Source organism: Neomonachus schauinslandi, chromosome 4 (genome assembly GCF_002201575.2).
Source record: "Neomonachus schauinslandi chromosome 4, ASM220157v2, whole genome shotgun sequence".
NCBI lineage: Eukaryota > Metazoa > Chordata > Mammalia > Carnivora > Phocidae > Neomonachus > Neomonachus schauinslandi.
The window spans coordinates 163,919,485-163,928,874 of NC_058406.1; the positions used below are offsets into that span (position 1 = coordinate 163,919,485).

The window sequence follows — 9,390 nt, forward strand, 5'->3', positions numbered from 1 at the left end:
GGTCAGAGGGAGAAGCAGACTCCCTGCCCCTCATAGGGCTCTCCAACCTGCGGGGAGCCTGCTTCTCCCTCTCCCTCTGCCTGCCACTCCCCCTGCTTGTGCTTGCTCTCTCTGTCAAATAAATAAATAAAATCTTTAAAAAAGTTTTTTTGAAAAGTCTATAGTACATATATCATTACCCCATTTTTAATTTGAATGCATTTATGTAGAATATAATTTTGAATAAATTTGTATATAATAAAATCCAAACTTTAAAATAGTAGTTGCTGGGTTTGAGCAACTTTAATTTTCTTCTTTAAAAATACTATATCACTTAACTTCTCTGCAATTAACAAATATGGTAGAAATCAAAATTTATTACGATATTTTCCTTAAATTAAAAAAATAATTCAAACTTCCTTGTGTGAATTTATGATTTTTTATAAACTCAGGTCAAATTTCGCTGAATAGATGGTGGTAGGGAAAATTGACTTGTGCTTGTTCCATTATTCACACAGCTGTCTTAATTACTAGTAAATTTGAAACAGTGAAGGTTTTTGGGTTTTTTTTCCGTCATGCCCTTCAGCTATTTTTTAACTTCTTTATCTTTTATGCCTTACGATCAGCTGAAATTAAAAGGAAGTAGTTTTAATTTAATACAAAAGTTAATTGTTCAGCACATTCTGCCAGTGAGTCTGGTCTTAGGTCTGCAAGTACTTTGCCTTAAGCAATACAATTGCGGTTACTCAAAATACATACCATTCAGAGGATGTATGTCTTTTAAGACCCACTTTGCACAGGCTGGCCACAGAGTTCCCTTCTGTTACCAGTATGTAATGATCCCTTCATTGAGCTAGGTATTATTTTTAGCAGAGTTAGTCTTCTAGAGCTTGTAGCAAAGAAGATAGAAAAAAATGACAAAACACTAGCCTTCCATTTTGTGACGTGTGTTACTCTCAGGCACTATATTATGTAGACTACACCACCTGGAAACACAGGAAGAAATGGGGAGAGGGTAAATTATTTTCCTTGTATATATTGTGGGAATGTAATTTCTTAAGGGGGTGGGTGGTGAGGGAAAAAGATACTGTCAATAGTATTGTATCCAGTATGCAGAATAATAGCGGCCATCCTGTCAGAGTTAAGTATCAAAGCTCAGGGAACTGAGCAAGTAAAATAAAAATCAATTTGAGACATTTTTCTTCTCATTTATCTGGGCCAAACTAAATTTCTTTCATAGATTCAGATTAACTCTGATTAATATTTCTGATTTTTATGTTCTTCTGATCTCAAAATTTCTTTGGTGTGGTCTACCAATCCTGAAGATTTTTTAAAATTTTTGAATGCAAAATTTAATTTTAACAAAGGATATGTCCATACTAGATTACTAATCTTTTCTTTTATACCTGTGTTCTAAAAGTTCTTCTTATAAATATTTATTTATTTATTTATTTGAAAGAGAGAGAGAATGAGAGCACCTGCATGAGTGGGGGGAGGGGGAGGAGCAGAGGGAGAGAATCTTCAAGCGGACTCCTCTCACCCCTGAGCTTGAAGCCTGACACAGAAGGGCATGCTCATTGGTCTGCCCATTCTTGGAGACACCTGCTTCAAATGCATCAACACCAGTAGCCACAATCAGGACAGCATAGTCAGCCTGAGATGTGCCTGCAATCATGTTGCATGCCCACGACCCATGAGATCGTGACCTGAGCTAAAATCAACAGTTGGACTCTGGCCACCGACTGAGCCACTCAGGCACCCCTAAAATCTCTTCTTATAATTTCTTCTAGTCATCAATATTTATGAAAGATATATTAAACATAAAGTGACATAAGTAATAAATAAGCTTTCCTTTTTTAGGGAAAGAAAAAATTGTTTCAAATTTCCTAAATGTGAACAGAATATAATTATACTATTTATGCATCTTTCATAGGAATCTCTTTATTTAAATTTTCTAAAATAATAAAATGAGCTTTTTCACAACAGGTTTGCTGCCAAAATACAGGTGTCATGAGAACCACCACTAAAACTAAACCAAAATGGGAAAGGAAAAGACCCATATCAACATTTTGATCATTGACACATAGATTCAGGCAAGTCTACCGCTACTGGTCATCTGATCTACACATGAGGTGGGATCAACAAAGGAACTGTCAAAAAATTTGAGAAGTAGGCTGCTGAGATGGGAAAGAGCTCCTTCAAGGATGCCGGGGTCTTGGGTAAACTGAAAGATGAACGTGAACATGGTATCACCATTGATATCTCCCTGTGGAAATTCACATTGATGTTTCAAAGCTACTGAGAATGAAAGTATTATGTGAAAGACCAGTAAGTATTATGTGACCATCATGGATGCCCCAGGACACAGAGACTTCATTAAAAAATGATTGCAGGCACATCTCAGGCTGACTATGCTGTCCTGATTGTGGCGGCTGGTGTTGATGCATTCAAAGCAGGTGTCTCCAAGAATGGGCAGACCCATGAGCATGCCCTTCTGGCTTACACACTGGGTGTGAAACAACTAATTGTTGGTGTTAACAAAATGGATTCCACTGGGCCACCCTACAGCCAGAAGAGACACAAGGAAATCGTTAAGGAAGTCAGCACCTACATTTAGAAAATTGGCTACAACTCCAACACCGTAGCATTTGTACCAGTTTCTGATTGGAATGATGACAACGTGCTGGAGCCAAGGGCAAACAAGCGTTGGTTCAAGGTGACTACTTACAAAGATGACAATGCTAGTGAAACCACACTGCTTGAAGCTCTGGATTGCATTCTGCCACCAATTTATCCAACTGACAAGCCCTTGTGTCTGCCCCTCCAGGATGTCTGCAAAATTGGTGGTACTGGTACTGTCCCTGTGGGCCCAGTGAAGACTGGTGTTCTCAGACACAGCATGGTGGTCACCTTTGTTTCAGTCTATGCTACAACTGAAGTAAAATCTGCTGAGATGCACCATGAAACTTTGAGTGAGTTTCTTCCTAGAGACAATGTGGGCTTCAACGTCAAGAACATATCTGTCAAAGATGTTTGTCGTGGCAATGTGGCTGGTGACAGCAAAAACGACCCAACAATGGAAGCAGCTGGCTTGATGGCTCAGGTGATTATCCTGAACCATCCAAATCAGTGCTGGCTTGTCACACAGCTCACATTGCTTGCAACTTTGCAGAGCTGAAGAAGATTGATTGTCATTCTGGGAAAAAGCTGGAAGATGGCCCTAAGTCCTTAAAATCTCGTGATGCTGCCATGGTTGATACGGTTCCTGGCAAGCCTGTATGTTCAGAACGTCTCTCCTCTGGGCCATTTGGCTGTTCATGACATGAGACAGATGGTTGTTGTGAGTGTCATCAGAGCAATAGACAAAAAGGCAGTTGGAGCTGTCAAGGTAGCCAGATCTGCCCAGAAAGCTCAGAAGTTTAAATAAATATTGTCTCCAATTTCTGCCACCCCAGTCTTAATCAATGGTGGAAGAGTGGTCTCAGGACTGTTTGTGTCAATTGGCCATTTGAACTTAAGAGTTAAAAGACGGGTTAATGATAACCATGTATCGTAAAACCTCAGAAGAAAAGGAGGAGGTTTTGTGGACCATTTGTTTTTGTGAGTGTGTGTGGCAGTTTTAAGTTACTTAGTTTTTAAAATCAGTACTTTTTAATGGAAACAACTTGACCAAAAATCTGTTGCAGAAATGCTGCAAGTTTGAAGTACACAGGCTGTGTGACCTTCATGATGAATGGAGCAGGTCGGCTGAATTATGGTCCAGTGAGTGATACAAAGCAGCATGGCAGTATCCCAAGATATGAGAGGAAGTAAACTGTAATTTTGTCCAAGGATGGCTGGAGAGGGATAGAAGACAAAGACCAGAGACATGATCATGAAGGTCCTCATAAACCATGTGAAGAAAGAGTTTGGGGGCGCCTGGGTGGCTCCGTCATTAAGCGTCTGCCTTCGGCTCGGGTCATGATCCCAGGGTCCTGGAATCGAGCCCCGCATCGGGCTCCCTGCTCAGCGGGGAGTCTGCTTCTCCCTCCCCCACCCCCCCTGCTTGTGTTCCCTCTCTCGCTGTGTCTCTCTCTGTCAAATAAATAAATAAAATCTTAAAAAAAAAAAAGAGTTTGCACTTTTTTGACAACAATAGGAGCTAATGAGGAGCAGGTGAAGGATGGGCTAAGATTTACATTTTAGGAAGACCACTTTAATGAGATTAGGATGAGAGAGATATAGAGAAGACTATTGAAGGAAAATAGGTAAGGAATGAAAGAGCTTCTGATTCGGGGGCATAGCAGGGGAGGTGAGAGAGGAGGACAGCAAACTTGAGAAATATTTACATGACAAAATTAATAAATTTGGTGATTGATTAGCTTGGAGTGAGAGGGAAGAAAGAAATTCTGTCTTAAATAATTGAGTGATATGTTTACTAAGAGAGTGATCAAGGGAATGGCAATTCTGGGGAGCAAGACTGGATCAGAAACAGTGGGGAATTTACATTTGGAACTTTCATTCTCAGTAACTTTGAAACATCAATGTGAGGATGTCTACTGGAGAACTGGGTGAATGGTTCTGGCTTTGGAGTTTTAAAAAAAAACTTAGAAATTGCAGAATTCATAACATTGATTTTCATCCTGCCTACCTCATCTTTTTTTTGGCAAATGAACTTATTGGGGGAGACAATATTATTTTTATATGTTCCTATATTTTTTATTCAATGTGACACTCATATTTTCCATCTCCTACCTTGTATCTCTTACTTAATTTTACAAAAAAGTTCCTCACTCATATACTTAGAGGGAATATTGATGATGGGATACACTAAAAATGCAACCGATTACTGGAGGTTCTTTAAAAAAATGTTAATTATATCTTTCCAAATGAAGTCCCACAATACTGTCTGTTGTTTATTTTTTAGATGAAAACATTTGTGTACACATGGTTTCTTAAAGACTGGTTATCAGGTATTCAAATAAGCTTTATTTTCTCTTATTTCAGAGGTTGTCAGAAGTTATATTCAGATTAGAGTATATCCCTTTACTATGAGATAATATCAGATGAATGTAGTAGGAAATATTTACAAGAAATATACTATCGGGCACCTGGGTGGCTCAGTTGGTTGAGTGTCCAACTCTAGATTTTGGCTCAGGTCATGATCTCAGGATCTTGGGATTGAGCCCCACATTGGGTTTTGCACTGGACGTGGAGCCTGCTTAAGATTCTTTCTCTCCCTCTCCCTCTGCCCCTCCCCACTTGTGCCTTCTCTCTCTAAAAAAAAAAAAAAAAAAAAAAAAAAGGGAAAAGAAATATACTATCTAAATTTAAACTAATTTGTACCATTACTAGATAGAATATGCCAGTTGCTCTTCCATCACAGATATCCTTAGCTCCTGGTAATAATATTTTGTGCTGTCTTTGAAATTCAAAAGTGCTTCTAAACCATATGTAATATAACTTGTTCCAAACATCTCTGAATTAGGTTTTATTATCCTTCTTTTATAGGTAAGATAAATGAACCTCCATAAGGTCACACAGTTTGACTAGCATAACACAGGTCATTTGTGAATTGAGCTGGGACTAAACTGAATATTTCAAGTCCAGTGATTTTCTTTTTCTCTCTCATAAGGTTTTTCTTTTTACCAATGAATTCTGTTTTCAAGGTGGCTGGCCCACTTTAGGAATGTCACTCATAGAAATAAAATCACAGGTCCCCAAAGGTATTGAACTCAAAATTTTGGCAAGACAGTTATTAAATCAAATCAAATTTATGTAATCAGTGAAAGTTTTATTTGTTAATTTAACTTGTAATATATAATTCTTTTTTATTTTATATGTACACACACATATCTTTATACCAGGACTCAGTGCTGGTTAACAATAAGTCTTTCACACCCACGCACATACACACATGCACACAAACACATATATCAGTATTCAATATATATCAGTATTCAATACTAGTGAACAAGAATAGCGCTCATTTATATAGAATGTACATACAATTTATATGGAATTTACAGAGATTTATTAGCTTGTTTCAGCTTACCAATGGTTAAATGGCAGAGCTAAAATTCAAGCCCTATTCTTCTGAATCTGTATAATTTATTTTACTACATCATAAATAATGCCATTATAAAACTGGGAGAAAAAATTATTATGAGAAATCTTATTCAGATTCTGTTTGGAAAAATTTTAGGTATTTAATTTTGTTTCATCAAATGCTCTGATTCAAATGAATGTTGGCTGGCTTCACACTGTACTAAGAGACTTCTATTAGTTCATACTCCAAAAACTAAACATTTCCTTTTGCTTTTCTTTTAGAGATTGCAAAATAAAAAACAAAATGTCTTTTTACTTCATAAATATTAAAGCATCAGAATAAATGCAACCATTTATATGCAACTCAACAGGATCAACTAGCATATGGTCATTGTATTCTTTTGAATATTGCATTGGAAGATTGATCACCAACTGTCACCCATATGAACTGATTTGCTGATCAAGATGGTCATATATAAAATGCTTAGTTGCATAATTTAGAAAACTAAAGTGTTTTAGCAACGAGTAAATCAGATTTTTCATAGGTCACACACATAAATATTCATTCTAGTAACCTATCCCTTTTTATTCTGAGCAAATGCCTTTTTATTTCTTTATCCTGTATCATGATGCTTGTGCACTTTCTCTTGCTTTCTCCCTATTTACCTATCTACCTACCTATCTCTATCTATGTTATTTAGAATATGCATCAGAGCCAACAAAGAAAATACACCTCATTTAAATAATAAAGGGACTTTATTGGCTCACAAGCTGAAAAGTCTAGAGCAGAAGAATACTCTGCTTGATCCACAGGTTGATATCTTTAAGGTTGCATATCCATTTGTTTGTAATCCTTTCAATTCTGTCTTCCTTGCTATGTTGGCTTTATCCTTAGCCTGTTTTCCTTCATGGTTGTCAGATGGCTATCTATTCAGGCTACATGTATGAATTTATTTGTTTATTTACTTATTTACATCTAAGAGAAGAGCATTGCATCAAGTTTACAATTATTTAAGAGAAGATATGGGCTTCCCTCCATTTGAACTAACTCAGGTATCCCAAACCAATCGCTAGGGCCAGATGAACAGCATCTGTTAGTTTATCTTAGTTTTAAACCATTGCCAAGTCTGGAACGATCATCTTGACAAACATCAAGAACAACAGCAACAATAGAATTACTAAGATTAGCTTAAGCCAATCAGGGGCATCCCTTGGAGCTTAGAATGGAATCAAAACTCAAGAGCTGTCTAAAACACAGAAAGTATGACTTGATTCTTCAAAGTAAAATCTATTAGATTTTACCATTACATGAACTATCAGAAGTACAGGAAATATGGGCATATACTGAGGTACTAGTATTTGTATTAGATATTCTTTTTGGAGAAGAAAAGCTGTCAACAGGGATCACACTGAAACTTAAAGGAGACACCAAGTCAGTTTTCCAATTATATTTTTTAAGGATTCTCTAAAATCTTAAAAAATAACATTTATGATTTATAATTATTATACATAGTTACTTGCATTGTATGAAATTTTACAAATGCGGGATAAGAAGAAATTTAGTGTCATGCTCTAATATTTAAGGGGGTTAAAGATTGAAGTAAAGCCATTTAATTATTAATAAATTTGATGATTTGGTTAGTATGCTAAAGAAATAGGAAAAAAAATTACCTAGCTGTTGAGAGAAGAACCAAATAAACAGGTATTGCAGATTGGAGGAGGTTCACATACATTTTGCTTTCACAGTATATTAGAGAAAAGAAAGGTTTAGTTTTGAGGGATGCACAGTTTGAGAGAGCTTGGTTTGTTTGTTACTTAAGTGGAGAAGTGTGTGTGTGTGTTTGTAGATCAAAGGACATAAAGGATAACATTAAAGATAGAAAATAGAATGATTGGTGACAGGAAGGTGTAGAGGAAGAATTGTTTCTTCAGTTGACCTGGTGGAGAAGTAAGCGTTCAAAGCAAAAAGATGTGTCTTTGAAACAGGAGATGAAAGAGAAAGCTTGGACTTGGTAAGCAATTTCAGGTTCAGAAAAGAGGAGGAAAAAATGAAGAAATTCATCAGAATAGCCACAGAATTTCAGAAAGTAGGATGCAGAATTTTCTGCTAATTGTCATAATATTAGAGATTGAAAGTTCCATATAGTGAAGTATTGGAAAGACTGTTTTGAGTAATAAGGGATCAATTAACAATAAAACTGATAACCATCTGGTCCAAGTTAAAGGGAGGGGGTCAATAGGACAGGAGATTGCTGATAAACTGAGGAAGTTGGAAAAGATTCAAATAGCTTATGGAGGCACTCACAGGCATAATTTTCTTGTAAAGGAGCAAGAAAGGAGAGAAAGAAAAAAAGAAAAGGAAAAATAAAAGATAAAAGAATCCATTAGTCCTCAATGGAGTTGAGCCTCTTATAAATTACATAATGAAAACATCATAACTCTACCATTTAAGTCAAATATGTATTTTCAGGTATTTATATATTCTGATAGCCCAAATAATCAATAAACTATTGACTTGTGCAAGTTTTTCTGTCCTATTAAATGGATTCAATGCTACAAGTATATTACTATTTCTACGCCTAACCTGTTTTCCTTCCCTCCCTCCCCCCTTTTCCTTCCTTCCTTCCTTCCTTCCTTCCTTCCTTCCCTCTTCCCTCCCTCCCTCCCTCCTTCCTTCCTATCTTCCTTTTTCCCTGTTTCCATGCACAAATATTTTGAGTGCCAAATATATGCCAATTGTCAAAGTACATAGTACAGATTTGTAATGATCTCCTAGCTAATAGGAAAGAAACAGACACAGATGTTTTGATTACAGTCACAGGGTATGATAGTGGCAAGCAGACGGTGTTATGGTAGAGCATTAAGTCTTGAAGGATGATATGACAGACCGTAATATTGTTTACAAATGGCCTTTGTCTCCTCAACTGGCCCTTTCCTGAGGGCCAGTTTCCTGAGCCTTGGCTATGTGACTTGTTTTTGCAATAAAATGTAGATGAAAGTGACAAGCAGAAGTTTTATAAACCACTGCAATCTCACCTTTTTTTTTTCTGTCACATGACACACAGTGTCCTAGAGAAAAGCCACTCCTTAAGCCTAGATCCCAGAATGTAGAGTACATGAAGCAAGACCACAGCCTACCCACAATGAACATGCCCATGACAGAAAAATAAACATTGGTAAGCTACTAAGACCCAGCCATTAAGAAGGCATGGTTTACTTTGGAGCTGAAAGTTCAATGCAAATGTGTGCAAATGGTGAGAAATGGAAGGAGAGGTGAAGATAGGTGTGGTTGGGCAGGGGGGGGGGGGGGGGCGTTGGCAGAAAACTGATTAATTTATGTCTCAAGTCAAAGAGGCTTTTATTCTAAAAGCTATAGTCATTGGG

General features: G+C 37.0%; 1 pseudogene; it reads left to right on the forward strand.

The window, feature by feature from the left end:
- Window positions 1-2,018: 2,018 nt before the first annotated feature.
- Window positions 2,019-3,406, forward strand: LOC110578835 (annotated as a pseudogene).
- The last annotated feature ends 5,984 nt before the right edge of the window (window positions 3,407-9,390 follow it).